This window comes from Staurois parvus, unplaced genomic scaffold, assembly GCF_062004578.1.
Source record: "Staurois parvus isolate SC_StPar_1 unplaced genomic scaffold, SC_StPar_1.0 ptg000925l, whole genome shotgun sequence".
Lineage (NCBI taxonomy): Eukaryota > Metazoa > Chordata > Amphibia > Anura > Ranidae > Staurois > Staurois parvus.
The window spans coordinates 580,947-598,771 of NW_028318721.1; positions in this window are offsets into that span (position 1 = coordinate 580,947).

The following is a 17,825-nucleotide window of genomic DNA, read 5'->3' on the forward strand; positions in this document are numbered from 1 at the left end:
GTGCCTAATAAATTTAAAGCCAGAGACCAAGTAAAGCAGGTTTTGAGTCCCTGATTCCCATGATAACTGTTAATAAAAATGTAGATTAGATAAATTACATATACTACAACCAACAGAGGTTTGTGAATTACACCAGGGATGCCCTTCAAGGAATCGTTGACCAGCTAGCCCCTCTCCGTCTCCAGCTTTTTTTTTCTTCTTGACTTGCTGCTTCTTGTAATTCCTTGAGGATGTAGGAACATGACATTCCAGAATAGAATGGCTCTGGACATGATTTTAGCAGAAAAAGGAGGTGTCTGTAAAATGATAGAAGGAACCGTAACATGTTGTACATATATTCCTGACAATACTGGCCCGAATGGTAAGGTCTATAAAGAAATTGGAAGATCTGTCAGTTGAGTTGAAAAAGAATTCAGGGATCACAGACTTGTGGGATCAATATTTCAGTTGGATGAGTGGGTGGCAAAAGATACTTGCCCAAATAGGGGTAACTGTATTAATAATTCTGATTCTCCTGGCCCTGGTTGTATGCTGTGTTATACCATGTGTGAGGAAATTGATGAGGAAAGCTGTAGACAACAGAACACCTACCTTCCTGAACCAGGAGCAAGAGGATCTCCATATGATAGATGAAGAAAAACCTTATACCCCATTCCCTCTCCGCCAACAGTAATCTCACAATTTTGGAGGAATAGCATCTGACTTCCTTATGTACAAAGTCTGTGGCAAGGGGGGTGATGAAATAGTCATCACCTGTCTAACGTACAGCATAAAAGAGTTCCAAGGTACATAAGGACAGATGAGCTAGGCTTTATAGGGACAGAGTAAAATAGTCATTTTAAGGGATGACTGTGATGGATTTGGTAAAATGCCTATTTCGTTTCCTATTGAATATATATACGCTATTTCTATAAGTTTTATAAATATTTACTTTTATACTTTAATACATATGTTGTGTGAATATTTTCTGCCTGCTGGGCTTTGTGGTACTATAAGAAATCCTTGCTTAAGAAATGTGTGCTCACACACACAGACCCCCTCCCACCGTGTGATTTGGGAAACAAAGGAATGTTTTTCTTCTCTATAAGATAAGACGGAAGAAGATCACACCTATACCATGACGGAGATTGTTTTCGTGTGGAAATGACCAATCAAAGACTAATATAATGCTTATGCTGTTGTCACATGACTCTTGCATCATTCTGCATATTATAAGTTCACTTTCTCATTATAATAAACTAGAAGCATTCATAGACTGAACTTGTGTGTCAGCGTGAGTTTCTTCCAGTGTGCGCACATTCCAAAGCTAGCGTCATAAATTAGGACAGGAACAGATAAGCACTGGACGATTAAGTCCTTGACTAAAACAGCTGGTGCCAAGAAACCCGGGAACTCTGGGTAATGAACCTGCAGCCAGCTGACCTAAAAAGGGCATTAGCTGTCAGTCAAACCGGACGGGACAGAGAGCTTGATCACCTCTCGGAGCATGGTAAGATATATTTTGCTATCTTACCATTGCTTATCCTGTCTTTGTTGTTGATTCATACCTGTGCCTAGTACGGCTGCTAAAGGTCACTAAAGGCAGGTAACTTTGCTTGCCCGGAGTTTATTTAAATCTACCTGCATGTGCTTATCTGTTACCTGGGTCTCTGTTGTGTGTTTTTATGTATCAGTCTTGAGGTGGAAGAGGAGTGGACCTACTGAGGGTTTTGACACATAATTTCTCTTGGGTGTGTGGTAACCTTGTGTTTTGACCACAAGAGAGGAGGTGTCCGGTACGCGTCCCCGTAGTGTGACAGCGGGGTGCCGTAACCGTGTTTGTGTGGGTTATGAAGATTTACTCAGTGATCTGTACTCATAGCCCACCAAGATAGACTGCTATGTTATGTCCTAAATGTGTGTCTGTGAGTTAATGTTTGCCATTCATAACAGAAGGTTGGGGTTTGTTAAGGGTTAAGGAAAGTCTGGACAGCAACCTGTGAAGTGTCTTAGATTTCTGTTAGGAAGGACAGAGAAGGGGGGAGGATATGGGTCAGACGCTGATAAGACCCCTAGAAAGGAATGTTAGCACATGACCTGGTTGCAGAGAGAGAAGAGGAAAAGTATGTGGAATTAAAGATAAGGAGGTATAGAAAAAAAAAAAAAGAGGAGAAAGATGTCTTAGTTGACAAACATGTGCTGAAGACAGCAAGAAGTTTGGTATAATGTAGCCAAAGTTATCCACAAAGAGCAGTGGACAGAACAGGTATTGCTACAGGAAAAAAACAAAACAAAAAAAAAAACTGTTTATGTGTGAAAATATTGAAAAGGATTACTGGCATGTCATATTGTGAAGAGGTGTGAAGGAAGTGAAGCAGTTAAAAAAAGTTATCTAAAGTAGCGAAAGTTTGTAAACTGAAGGTCAGCGTTGCCTGGCATAAATTATTGTAGGAACAGAGAGGAATTTTATGTGATAAAGGTTTACTGAACGTGACAGAAGCTTGGTAAAAAAATAAGAAATAAAAAAATAAACTGCAAAAGCGTTGCACAAAGAAGGATGGTTGGAAGAAATTCAATAAAATGGCGATTGTATAATGTATCATAAAAGTGAAAATGGAAGTGTGCTAAAACCACCGCCCTATGATGATAGAATTCAGAACAAAGGAGGCCAGGAACAGCCCTGCCCTTCATCTAACGCCCACTTTATGCCCACCACCCCAGCCCTGCCCAGTACACTTCCTGCTAGCAGCCATCTTGCTACACCTGTATGGTCACTTCCTGCCCTGCCCAGTACTCTTCCTGCTAGCAGCCATCTTACTACACCTGCTTTGTCCCTTCCTGCCCAGCCCAGTACACTTCCTGATGGCAGCCATCTTGCTGCACCTGCTTTGTCCCTTCCTGCCCAGCCCAGTACACTTCCTGGAGGCGGCCATATTGGTACACCAAATTAGAAAAATGGAAGGCCAACGCCTCGAGTGAGCCGCCTCTACCCAGTGTGTCCGGTCTTACAAGTCAATGGTACATTCTACGTAGCACCGGATGTGCTGAGCAGAATCCCAAGTTGTCTATGGTCCACAGGACCCGAAGATATTGGACGTTTAAAAGGTACCCCCAATTATGGTGGAACTGAAGCCTGGAGCTCCCCTACCCAGGAAACCACAGTACCCACTGAAACCAGCGCAATCCAAGGCCATTTCGAAGCAGGTCAAGTCCCTTGTGGCAAATGGTGCACTCATACCTTGTACCTCTCCATGTAATACACTTTTGTTCCCGATAAAAAAAGAAGACATCCAAAGGAGAACCAGAGAAGTACAGGATGGTACAGGCCCTCCGAGCAGTGAATGAAGCCACTGTCTTAGAGACACCTATCGTTCCAAATCCCCACACTTTACTCACAGGGGTACCGCCAACAGCAAAGTATTTCACCGTGGTGGACCTGGCAAATGCATTCTCCAGCGTTCCCTTGTATCCTCCCTGCAGATACTTTTTCGTTTTTATCCATGAGGGGCAGCAATACACCTGGGCAGTTATGCCACAAGGGGGCGCAAAATTCTCCGAGCCAGTTTGCCAAAGCCATGACCACCATACTGGGCACGTGGCAAAAGGAACATTCGGCAGTGGTCCTTCTTCAATATGTGGATGACTTTCTCCTCTGTGCTGATGACCTGCCCATGGCTGAAGAAGCCTCAGAGAGTTTACTATGTTACTTGGCACACCAAGGCTGTAAGGCCTCTAAACCAAAGTTGCAATGGTGCTCTACAACAGTCGTGTTCTTGGGCCACTGCCTCTCACATGGAACAAGGCATCTTACGGAGGTAAGAGTTAAGGCCATCCAGAACTTGCCACTGCCGTTAGGCCAGAAGCCACTCCACGTTTTTTGTTTTTTTTTTTGGTTTCATATTCTACTGTAGGTCATGGATTCCTGATGTTTCTTGGTTTATGCAACCACTCTACGATGCTCTCAAGTCTGAGCCCTTCCATCTGTCCGAAGAGGCCGACTCCAACTTTTTTTGGCTCTAAAATGCTTACTTTCTTCAGCCCCAGCCCTAGGTCTACCAGACTACGAGAAATTTTTTTCAAACTGTTCGTGTCTGAACGCCAAGGCCATGGCACAGGAGTATTGGCCCAGTCCCACGGAAACTGCCTACAACCTGTAGGCTACTACTCATGCCGTTTGGACCCAGTGGCTAGAGGAGCACCCTCGTGTCTGCGTGCAGTTTTTCGCTGCTCCAGCTCTGCTGGATAAGTCCTCTGATATCGTACTGGGACATGAACTTGTTCTTCTGGCACCGTATGCCATTGCTGCCATTTTAAACCAAGTCCAACCTAAACATTTGTCCACAGCGAGGCATCTTAGACTACAGTGTTCCCTCCAATTTCCTGATAACGTCACTCTCCTACGTTGCCAAACCCTGAATCCGGCCACTCTCCTCCCAATTGCTGAGGGGGGTAATGAAGGTAATGAAGAAAGTGGAGAGGATGATGGAGCCACTGAGCCTCATTATTGTCTTGAAGTGATGAAAATGGAAACCTTCCATCTCCCCACAGTGAGTGAAACACCACTGCAGGACCCAGACTTCACCTTTTTTGTTGATGGTTCCAGATATGCAGACGATGGAGGCAAATATTATACAGGATTTGCGGTCACTACTGCAGACACAGTCCTACAGGCAAGAGCCCTATCGCCAGCAATATCTGCACAAGGAGCAGAACTTCAAGCACTCACCAGATGGCGGAAGGAAAAAGGGCCAATATCTACACAGACTCCAGATATGCCTTTGGGGTGGCCCATGACTTTGGACCCATATGGAAGGCAAGAGGATTTATGACTGCGGCAGGTACATCCATAAGACATGGAGCAGCCATTGGACGACTGCTGGAAGCACTCCTTCTACCCATTCAAGTGGCTATTCTGAAGGTAAAAGCTCATGGGAAATTAAACTCTTCAGAAGCCAAAGGCAATAATCTGGCAGATTTGGCGGCAAAACAAGCGGCCATGGGACCACCAGAAATGGAAGGAGAGGTGACCGGAGAGTGGGAACCAATATTCACCTTACAGACCTTACCTGTGGACAGAAGCTACCTCAAGGAATTACAAGAAGCAGCAAGTCAAGAAGAAAAAGAAAGCTGGAGACGGAGAGGAGCTATTCTCAAAGACGGTCTGTTTGAGTGCAACAAGAGGCTTTGTTTACCCAGGAACATGTTCCCAGCTGTAGTCCAGTGGGCACACGAAGCAGCCCATCTGTCAAAGAGCCTCATGAACTCTTTTATCAACAAGTACGATATAGCGCCTGGAATCACCACATTGATGAACAATTTTTGCAGAACATGTGCCAGATGTGCAAAGTGCAATCCGGGACGCAGAGAGAAGACACCACAGAAACACTTGGCCAAACCCCTATACCCTTTTCATAGGATACAAATTGATCATATCCAGATGCCAAAGAGTGGGCGGTTGAGTACACCCTAGTGGTGTTGGACATGTTTTCCAGTTGGTCAGAGGCCTTTGCTGTAACTAACATGACTGCTAAAACAACTGCGAAGAAACTCCCCACTGAGGTTGTATGCAGATATGGGCTTCCAGAGGTGATAGAGAGTGACCAGGGTCCCACTTTCGCAGCTTCAGTAACCAAAGAAATATGGGCGGCATTAGGAGTCACTCTGGCGTTCCATACCCCCTATCACCCCCAAAGTAGTGGGAAAGTAGAAAGAATGCTAAAAGTAGCCCAAGAGACTGGCATGAGTTGGCCAGACAGTCTCCATATTGCCCTATTTAGTGTCAGATACACACCAAGGGGAGAACACTCCCTATCCCCTTATGAGATTTTGTTTAGCTCAGCCCCCAGATTTGGTTGTTTTTTTCCACAACAGTTGCAATTACAGTCTGATGTGTTAACTGATTATGTGACTGTATTATCACGTGAATTAACCCGTATCCATGTCCAAGTGTTTTCTCCATTCCAGATTCTGAGTCAGATACAGGAACTCACAGCCTATTACCCGGAGATTGGGTATTAGTAAAGAAATTTATGAGGAAACATTCCCTTGAGCCAAGATATGATGGTCCCTTCCAAGTTCTGCTGACCACAGCCCCTTCTGACAAGGTGGCCGGGAAGAACACTTGGATACACGCCTCCCACTGCAAGAAAGTCACAACCCCTGAGGAAAAGGCGTCATCTACACCATGACAACTATGTTGTATATCCTTTTTCTAATGAGTCTGACAGAGGCTCAACAGGTGGATATCACCGAAATAGGTGACACCACTATATTTTGGTACAACTCATCCAACACTCATGTAGCTATTTTCACCTTTGATTTCTGTAGTATAGATCCCATGTGGTGCTATGACCATAATCTATATGATCTTGACACAACGAGCATGTTCCGATAGCAGTGACCAGGTATACATATATGTCATGGATGATTACTGGGGACCAAAAGATTAGAATCAGATTGGAAGGGATTTGGACTGGTGAGTACGCCCTTGCAAAGGTCATTATGCCTCTCCACATCCTAGCAGAAAATACCCCTGACCCAACGCCTGGCCGTAGGAGGAAACGAAAAGCTCCTTCTGGCAGTTTTGACCCACATGTGTATATAGATGCTATTGGAGTCCCAAGGGGGGTGCCTAATAAATTTAAAGCCAGAGACCAAGTAAAGCAGGTTTTGAGTCCCTGATTCCCATGATAACTGTTAATAAAAATGTAGATTAGATAAATTACATATACTACAACCAACAGAGGTTTGTGAATTACACCAGGGATGCCCTTCAAGGAATCGTTGACCAGCTAGCCCCTCTCCGTCTCCAGCTTTTTTTTTCTTCTTGACTTGCTGCTTCTTGTAATTCCTTGAGGATGTAGGAACATGACATTCCAGAATAGAATGGCTCTGGACATGATTTTAGCAGAAAAAGGAGGTGTCTGTAAAATGATAGAAGGAACCGTAACATGTTGTACATATATTCCTGACAATACTGGCCCGAATGGTAAGGTCTATAAAGAAATTGGAAGATCTGTCAGTTGAGTTGAAAAAGAATTCAGGGATCACAGACTTGTGGGATCAATATTTCAGTTGGATGAGTGGGTGGCAAAAGATACTTGCCCAAATAGGGGTAACTGTATTAATAATTCTGATTCTCCTGGCCCTGGTTGTATGCTGTGTTATACCATGTGTGAGGAAATTGATGAGGAAAGCTGTAGACAACAGAACACCTACCTTCCTGAACCAGGAGCAAGAGGATCTCCATATGATAGATGAAGAAAAACCTTATACCCCATTCCCTCTCCGCCAACAGTAATCTCACAATTTTGGAGGAATAGCATCTGACTTCCTTATGTACAAAGTCTGTGGCAAGGGGGGTGATGAAATAGTCATCACCTGTCTAACGTACAGCATAAAAGAGTTCCAAGGTACATAAGGACAGATGAGCTAGGCTTTATAGGGACAGAGTAAAATAGTCATTTTAAGGGATGACTGTGATGGATTTGGTAAAATGCCTATTTCGTTTCCTATTGAATATATATACGCTATTTCTATAAGTTTTATAAATATTTACTTTTATACTTTAATACATATGTTGTGTGAATATTTTCTGCCTGCTGGGCTTTGTGGTACTATAAGAAATCCTTGCTTAAGAAATGTGTGCTCACACACACAGACCCCCTCCCACCGTGTGATTTGGGAAACAAAGGAATGTTTTTCTTCTCTATAAGATAAGACGGAAGAAGATCACACCTATACCATGACGGAGATTGTTTTCGTATGGAAATGACCAATCAAAGACTAATATAATGCTTATGCTGTTGTCACATGACTCTTGCATCATTCTGCATATATAAGTTCACTTTCTCATTATAATAAACTAGAAGCATTCATAGACTGAACTTGTGTGTCAGCGTGAGTTTCTTCCAGTGTGTGCACATTCCAAAGCTAGCGTCATAAATTAGGACAGGAACAGATAAGCACTGGACGATTAAGTCCTCGACTAAAACAGGCAGCCCCAGAAAAAAAGTGATAAAAGAAAAAAAAAACAGAAAGGAGATAAGAGACAGAAGAAAAGAATGTACACTCCAAAGGAGTGTAACAAAACCACAATCAGTGGAAATTGAGTCCCAACTACAAGGACACTCATAGGGGGGTGGTTCTACCACCATAGACAGCATAAAAAAGCATCATGGAGAGGGGGGTGATGGGTGGGGGGAGGGATCATAAGCAGGCCAAATAGTCAAATACGAATATAAAGCCCCAAATAATGCGTCATATATCAATTCAATATACAAAGAAAAATATAATAACAAACACAAACATTTCAGCATCACATAAAAGGAAGTACTCCTGGGTCGCGGTCCTGATAGATCGGAAACCAACACTAACTATGTGTAGCATGGAACCGCAAGCCAAGAAAGCCCCAGGCATGTAATTATAAAGTCACACACAAAAAAAAAGGGGGGTGAAGAAAAAATCAGAAAGGCAACACATGAGGAGGAAAGAAAACCTCCGTCAATACAAAAGGTATCAGAATGGTCAAGACCGCAACCCAAACATTTTTCACTGGGCGAAGCAATCCTATGCCAAAAATCAAGGAGCTGGCAGGAGCCGGGATCCCCACTAACATAGTTCTGTATTGCAATAAGAATTATTCTAAGCAAAACAAGGAGAGCATGGAGGCCTACAAACAGTTCGCCCAACAAGGGACAACCAGGCCCGGGAACTCCAAAGTTCTTATTAGGAGAAGTTATCCAAAGCCGGTCAGCAGGGAGCTGGCGGGGGCCAAGGATCACCACCAACACAGTCCAGTATTGCATAGAAGAACGTTCTAAACTGCAAAAAATAAGACCATAAAAATAGTTTGCCTGAAAAGGACCGTCAGGGCCTCCACCTTTTCAGGACCGTGGAGGTTCACATCAATAGACCAAATCATCTAGGAAGAAAGAGCTTACCCAACCAGCTGGACTCATCCTGGATTGGAGCGGGAGGATTCTGACAGCAGAGGGAGTGTTTACACTATCCAACTTTCTCCCACATGCGCCTCAACTGAGATGAAGGAGGATGTAAGCCGGAGTGCCTCAACGGGATGTCGGATTTATCCTATGAGGGCAGAAGGTGCAGTGCCTACAGGGTCGACTTGGCCTCCTCTGGGTTGTGGACAACATGGTAAGTGAACGTAAGGCCTTGGTAAGCGAACGTAAGCCTAAATGCAAAGCCCCATTGGTACCGGATGTGACGTTTCAAGAGGAATGATGTATAGGGATTCATCTGTTGATGTTTCTGTATGGTGTATGGTGCCAGATCCACAAACAGCTGGTATGGATGACCCTGGAAGTGAAGATCCTGCTTGTCTCATGCAGATCGTAGTAGCTATTCTTTTGTACGGTAGTAGGTGAAATTAATTAGGATGTCAATGGGGGGACCCTCAGACCTCCTCAGACCCAGGGTCCGATGAATAGGATCGAACTACAGGCGGTCTATCGGTATCGCCGGCTCCAACTCTTAAAAAAGCGCGATAGCCATGGGTGTGAGGTCAACGATGGTTTTGGGCAGGCCACACAGGCATAGATCACCCTGACGGGACCTATTCTCAAAGTCCTCCAAACGCAGGAGAGCTGCGTCAAGTTCCTTTTTCAGATCCAAAAGGTCCTGCTCATGGTTTTCTATCACCCTGACTGCAGTGTCCATCTTATCTTCAAGAGCGTTAGTGTGACTGCCTAAATCTCGAATCTCCTTAGTGAGATGAGTGGCCAATCTAGAGGTGGCTGTAGTAAGTTCTTGCTCCAACATGGTCTCAAACCTGGTCAAAAGGTCCACGTCCCACAGGGAGGGCTGTGGGGGGTCCAGAGGGATGTCAGGCAGGCTCTCCAGGTCAGAGGGAGCATCCGGGTCACCTGGGAGGAGCGGTGGGAAAGCTGCCAAAATTGAGGCCAGGGATGCTGGTGGGAGCGCCAGGGGGTAGGCCGCAGGACCAGAAGGGTCCATTAATCTAGCGCTGGAGGCACGGGAGGCCACCGACTTCTTCCCCATGAGTGACGGTGGGGTCAGCGGAGGATGAGGACAGGAAGCAGGGTGATCTTGGAGGAGCACAATCATCACGCGGCCATCTGCAAGTCCTGCTCACGATCGCCCCCTGCTTTTAATTATTTTGTTCACAGAACTAGAGCTTTCTTAAGAAATGATTGAAATCCTGATTGGTTTTTTTATTTTTTGCTAAGTTAACGAAAAAAGACCAAAAATTTTGCAAATAAATAGTTGTTCTTCATAAATTTAGGCCGAGATGTACTCTGCTACATTTGTTTGGTGACAATAACCCAGATAAGTATTTATTATTTAGTTTGTAGGAAAGTTATAGAGTCCACAAACTATGGTATATATCTGAAAATCGATCAATTGATGAAGTTTTGACAGCCAGTCTAATTTCTTGAGGCTCAAAAATGTCAGAAGAGTACAGATATCTGTTTCTGCAAAGTAGACAGTCCAAGGTATTTATAGATATAGATAGATGGGCCAAACACTGTGTTTTGTTCGTGGTCGAACGTTCGAACCTAATGAACTTTCGACCACAAACTTCAAACTCAAGTCAAGTATATGGACTTGGAACTTGTAAATTCAAAAGTGTCCATTTTGAAGGCTTATATGCAAGTTATTGGCCATAAAAGGGGTATGGGGACTGCTCTGAGGGACATAACAAAATACAAAAAAAAAACCAAAGCAAAACAAAATACCAAAAGTACAACTTTTAAAGGAACAGTAATTTTTCATTAACCTTTTCTTCAAACCTTCACCCAAAACCTAATACCCTTCCTTTACTTCAAAATATCCCAAATAAAGTTAAAAAAATAGTCCACCAAATGTCCACACTATTCAATCTTCCAAACGTGATAAAATGTCCAATTCGTCACTTCAAGTCCAAGATACCTCAAAAAAATATAAACTAAATATAGTGCATTATCTCTCAAATAATACAGAATAGTACAATATTCTGTGAAGCCATGCAAAACACTCGTGAGAAGGAAAAAAAAATAAAAACATTTATATACAAATGAATTAAATAAAGAAATAGATGAAAAAATTCTTTGTGACTATCACATAAAATACAAAATATAAATAAATAAATAAAGTGAGTCCACCTACACCCCCCCACTCGTGAAGTGGGTATGGTTCACAGCAATTGAACTAGTGATTATGCACAATAATCAAAAAAGTGTCATCACTCTAACAGGTTAAATTCACAACAAATAAAACAACTCGACTTGTGATTGTGGCACCAATCCAAAAAAGTGCCACCACTCTAGTAGGATAACATACTATTACCCTCTTGCAGCTTACAAAGGCGTTTCCAACATTCCAGGGTAATATACAACTTTCCCCTTGCGGATCAATCCAATGTAATCTTCCCCGCTCCTCATAGGGCAGAGAAGACAAGATTCAGTGGCGTATACGAGTAATATCACAAATTTATTTACTGCTTACATTGAAAAAACGTCCATCCTGTTCCATCAGTACTGGAGTTTCCAAATAGTCAGTCCGCCCCTGCAGGTACCCTTTACTCTTTCACAACAGGGGGCAGCATCATGGTGCCTTCTTATTTAACAGGTACCCTGATGCTAATGAGCCCTCTGCCTGCAGACCCCCACAACCACCGGGCCATCGGCATCGCTCAGATCAAGGGTCTGGTAGGAATCTAGGAGTGACCCCATGTTTTTTCCCCAAAATTTTTTTTGGGGACTTAAAAGTCCTACCAGGCTTAAAGGGGGAAATCCCACGCACTTGAAAAAAAAATACTCAGGGGGGGGCGTGGCCGGCTCGGAGGATGGAAGCTTACTGAGGAGAGCTCCTTCCCCCACCAGCAGGATCACTGCACATTTCGGCCCCAGGGAATTTAAACAACAGAAGCAGAAACATTAACCGCTCACCATCCGACGACTATGACCAGACATCGGAAAATGCCAGGACACCCTAGTAAAATGACCAGCTTCTTCCCTGCTCTCGGCCCCAGCAGCCAGCAGCGCCAGCAGGGAGAAAACACAGATCTCCAGGCAGCATATATTCCAGACCCCAGGCTGAAGGGATCATTATATCCAGGAGATCCGGGTGAGTCTTCTCCCCCCTGTCTCCTACGTCCAGCAGCCTGGCAAAATCCAGACCTAGACTGGACACAGGTTCACCCCCTGACAGACAGCCTTCTCTCTCAGCTACTATTCTATCAGCTAATGCTCCATCTAGAGATGAGCGAATCGAAGTATCCGAAGTGGAATTCGAGTCGAATTTCGGAAAAATTTCGATTCGTGCCGAATCCGAAAAACATAATTCGGATTCGGCACGAATCGAAATTTTTCCGAAAATGGCGGCTGACATGTGCGGCGACGGAGCGGGGATGTCGGGGAAGGCGCGCAGACAAGGCGCGCTGCCCCATAATGCATTCCTCAACGACATGTGATCGCATCAGCCAATCAGCAGCCAGCCAGCCAGCACTGTGTAATGGTCGAGGTATATATAGCGGCCATTTTGGAAATCTTCATTTGCCTGCAGTCATTGAACAGAGGCAGACCGCTCTGTACTAGGGACAGGGACAGAGTTAGGGCCACAGAAACAATACTTGGGGACAGAGAGAAGTTACTTAGGGACAGAGAACCATTACTCAGGGACACAGACTTGTTAATGAGGGCCACAGAATCGTTCTTTAGGGACAAAGAAACGCTAGTTAGGGCCACAGAATTCATACTCAGGGACAGACAGAATTGTTACTCAGTGCCAGAGAATTGTTACTTAGGGCCACAGAAACGTTATTAGGGCCACAGAATTTTTACTCAGGGACAGACAGAATTGTTACTGAGTGCCAGAGAATTGTTACTCAGGGACAGACAGAATTGTTACTGAGTGCCAGAGAATTCTTACTCAGGGCCACAGAATTCATTCTCAGGGACAGACAGAATTGTTACTCAGGGACAGACAGAATTGTTACTGAGTGCCAGAGAATTGTTACTCAGGGACAGACAGAATTGTTACTGAGTGCCAGAGAATTGTTACTCAGGGACAGACAGAATTGTTACTGAGTGCCAGAGAATTGTTACTCTCACAGACACAAAATTGTTACTTGCACAGACACAGAATTGTTACTTGCACAGACACACAATTGTTACTCAGGGCCACAGAATTCATACTCAGGGACAGACAGAATTGTTACTGAGTGCCAGAGAATTCTTACTCAGGTCCACAGAATTCATACTCAGGGACAGACAGAATTGTTACTCAGGGACAGACAGAATTGTTACTGAGTGCCAGAGAATTGTTACTCAGGGACAGACAGAATTGTTACTGAGTGCCAGAGAATTGTTACTCTCACAGACACAAAATTGTTACTTGCACAGACACAGAATTGTTACTTGCACAGACACACAATTGTTACTCAGGGCCACAGAATTCATACTCAGGGACAGACAGAATTGTTACTGAGTGCCAGAGAATTGTTACTCAGGGACAGACAGAATTGTTACTGAGTGCCAGAGAATTGTTACTCTCACAGACACAAAATTGTTACTTGCACAGACACAGAATTGTTACTTGCACAGACACACAATTGTTACTGAGTGCCAGAGAATTGTTACTCAGGGACAGACAGAATTGTTACTGAGTGCCAGAGAATTGTTACTCAGGGACAGACAGAATTGTTACTGAGTGCCAGAGAATTGTTACTCAGGGACAGACAGAATTGTTACTGAGTGCCAGAGAATTGTTACTCTCACAGACACAAAATTGTTACTTGCACAGACACAGAATTGTTACTCGCACAGAGACAGAATTGTTACTCAGGGCCACAGAATTCATACTCAGGGACAGACAGAATTGTTACTGAGTGCCAGAGAATTGTTACTCAGGGACAGACAGAATTGTTACTGAGTGCCAGAGAATTGTTACTCTCACAGACACAAAATTGTTACTTGCACAGACACAGAATTGTTACTTGCACAGACACACAATTGTTACTGAGTGCCAGAGAATTGTTACTCAGGGACAGACAGAATTGTTACTGAGTGCCAGAGAATTGTTACTCAGGGACAGACAGAATTGTTACTGAGTGCCAGAGAATTGTTACTCTCACAGACACAAAATTGTTACTTGCACAGACACAGAATTGTTACTCGCACAGAGACAGAATTGTTACTCAGGGCCACAGAATTCATACTCAGGGACAGACAGAATTGTTACTGAGTGCCAGAGAATTGTTACTCAGGGAAGACAGAATTGTTACTGAGTGCCATAGAATTGTTACTCAGGGACAGACAGAATTGTTACTGAGTGCCAGAGAATTGTTACTCTCACAGACACAAAATTGTTACTTGCACAGACACAGAATTGTTACTCGCACAGAGACAGAATTGTTACTCAGGGCCACAGAATTCATACTCAGGGACAGACAGAATTGTTACTGAGTGCCAGAGAATTGTTACTCAGGGACAGACAGAATTGTTACTGAGTGCCAGAGAATTGTTACTCTCACAGACACAAAATTGTTACTTGCACAGACACAGAATTGTTACTTGCACAGACACACAATTGTTACTGAGTGCCAGAGAATTGTTACTCAGGGACAGACAGAATTGTTACTGAGTGCCAGAGAATTGTTACTCAGGGACAGACAGAATTGTTACTGAGTGCCAGAGAATTGTTACTCAGGGACAGACAGAATTGTTACTGAGTGCCAGAGAATTGTTACTCTCACAGACACAAAATTGTTACTTGCACAGACACAGAATTGTTACTCGCACAGAGACAGAATTGTTACTCAGGGCCACAGAATTCATACTCAGGGACAGACAGAATTGTTACTGAGTGCCAGAGAATTGTTACTCAGGGACAGACAGAATTGTTACTGAGTGCCAGAGAATTGTTACTCTCACAGACACAAAATTGTTACTTGCACAGACACAGAATTGTTACTTGCACAGACACACAATTGTTACTGAGTGCCAGAGAATTGTTACTCAGGGACAGACAGAATTGTTACTGAGTGCCAGAGAATTGTTACTCAGGGACAGACAGAATTGTTACTGAGTGCCAGAGAATTGTTACTCAGGGACAGACAGAATTGTTACTGAGTGCCAGAGAATTGTTACTCTCACAGACACAAAATTGTTACTTGCACAGACACAGAATTGTTACTCGCACAGAGACAGAATTGTTACTCAGGGCCACAGAATTCATACTCAGGGACAGACAGAATTGTTACTGAGTGCCAGAGAATTGTTACTCAGGGACAGACAGAATTGTTACTGAGTGCCAGAGAATTGTTACTCTCACAGACACAAAATTGTTACTTGCACAGACACAGAATTGTTACTTGCACAGACACACAATTGTTACTGAGTGCCAGAGAATTGTTACTCAGGGACAGACAGAATTGTTACTGAGTGCCAGAGAATTGTTACTCAGGGACAGACAGAATTGTTACTGAGTGCCAGAGAATTGTTACTCAGGGACAGACAGAATTGTTACTGAGTGCCAGAGAATTGTTACTCTCACAGACACAAAATTGTTACTTGCACAGACACAGAATTGTTACTCGCACAGAGACAGAATTGTTACTCAGGGCCACAGAATTCATACTCAGGGACAGACAGAATTGTTACTGAGTGCCAGAGAATTGTTACTCAGGGACAGACAGAATTGTTACTGAGTGCCAGAGAATTGTTACTCTCACAGACACAAAATTGTTACTTGCACAGACACAGAATTGTTACTTGCACAGACACACAATTGTTACTCAGGGCCACAGAATTCATACTCAGGGACAGACAGAATTGTTACTGAGTGCCAGAGAATTCTTACTCAGGGCCACAGAATTCATACTCAGGGACAGACAGAATTGTTACTCAGGGACAGACAGAATTGTTACTGAGTGCCAGAGAATTGTTACTCAGGGACAGACAGAATTGTTACTGAGTGCCAGAGAATTGTTACTCTCACAGACACAAAATTGTTACTTGCACAGACACAGAATTGTTACTTGCACAGACACACAATTGTTACTCAGGGCCACAGAATTCATACTCAGGGACAGACAGAATTGTTACTGAGTGCCAGAGAATTGTTACTCAGGGACACCTAATCGTTGAATTAAATAGTATGTCAGACAACATGCAGAGGAGTGGCAGAGGAGGCAATGTTTTAGGAGCGAGCAGACGTGGCAGCAGAGGAAGGGGTCGAGGCAGCAGTATTCGCAGCCAGAGGCCAGTGCTCCCGGTGTCATCCAGCGGTCGTGTCTCCACCGACAACCCTGCCGTCATTGATTGGTTGGCTCGGTCGTCTTCCTCTTCCCAGGTCACCTCTGACACCTACAGCCAACGGTCGGTGGGTACGTCAGACACAACCGTTAGTTGGCATGGCCCGGGACCAAGCCCACTGAAATCACGTGTCCTCTACCTGCCCCTGTCCTTTGCTGTTCCCTCACCAAGCGAAGTATCGCATGCTGTGGGCTCAGCCCCACTGTACAGTGAGGAAGAGCTAACAGAGGGCGGTCAGGAACGGGGGGAGACATCGGCCTTTTCAGCAGCCAAGCGAACAAGTACTGGCGAGGAGAGTGGCTCGGTAGCCGGTCTAGAGACAGGTCTGTCTCCTGACCCAGACGCAGCCGAGGGGGCTAGTAGTGAGGCGGAGACCCTACTTGATGATGAGGAGGTTGATCGCACTTGGCAGCCTCGTCGTCATCAGGCAATTTCTTCCGCATCATCAGGAGAAGAGGGTGGCAGCTTGGCAGCGAGCAAAACAGTCGGTGGGTTGCCCAGGAGACAGCAGCAGGGTCGCATCAGTGTCAGTGGAGCCAAACGTCCACGGAGTAGAGCACCAGCTCCACTGCAGCCTACCACCACGGCCAGTAGTGGTGCCGGTGCGCACGGAGGAAGTAGCAGTCAGCCAGTGAAGAGTAGCGGGGGCAAAGTTTCCTACTCGGTGGTGTGGCAATTTTTCCTCAAGCCGCCCGAGGAAGTAAACGTAGCCGTATGTCGACTATGTGGCCAGAAATGCAAGCGTGGCCAGGGGGCCCATGTTGGGACTACAGCGTTGCGTCAGCATATGCAGCGTCACCATTCGGTGGCCTGGGAAAACCGTGATAAACATACGGCGGTTCTGCCTGCCCCAGCCCCCGCTCCATCACCCGCTCCGTTACTTGCTCCGTCACCCGACGTCGTCAATCGCCCTCTATCAGCCAGTCAAGGCTCCAACACCTCTGCTGAGGGGAGTTGTCGCTCATTGGCATCTTCCGCTCGTTCAGATGCTCCTTCTCCTGCTACTCCTCTTCTCGGATTCCGTCAACAGTCTTTCTTGGAATCCGTATCCAAGAGACAACAGTTTGCGAGCACGCACCCGACGGTGCAAAAGCTGAACGTCCTCCTGTCCAAGTTGCTGGTGCTGCAGTCCCTCCCTTTCCAACTGGTGGACTCAGCACCTTTCCGAGAAATGATGGCTTGTGCCGCGCCGCGGTGGAGAGTGCCAAGCCGTCATTTCTTTGCCCAAAAGGCAGTGCCAGCCCTGCATTCACATGTAGAAGAGATGGTGGGCCAGTCTTTGAGCATGTCGGTCTCTGCCAAAGTGCACGGCAGCGCCGACGTGTGGAGCTGTAACTACGGTCAGGGACAGTACATGTCATTTACGGCCCACTGGGTGAACGTGGTGCCGGCACAGCCGCACCAGCAACTTGGACAGGTCACGACGCTTTTGCCTCCACGTTTGCACGTCCTTGGTCCAGCAAGCATGTCCGCCTCTACCACCTCTTTTTCCGCCGTGTCCTCAGCCGCCACCCCCGTGCCAAGTCCCATTACCCGACCGGCATATCACATGTGCAGGGCGCAACGGTG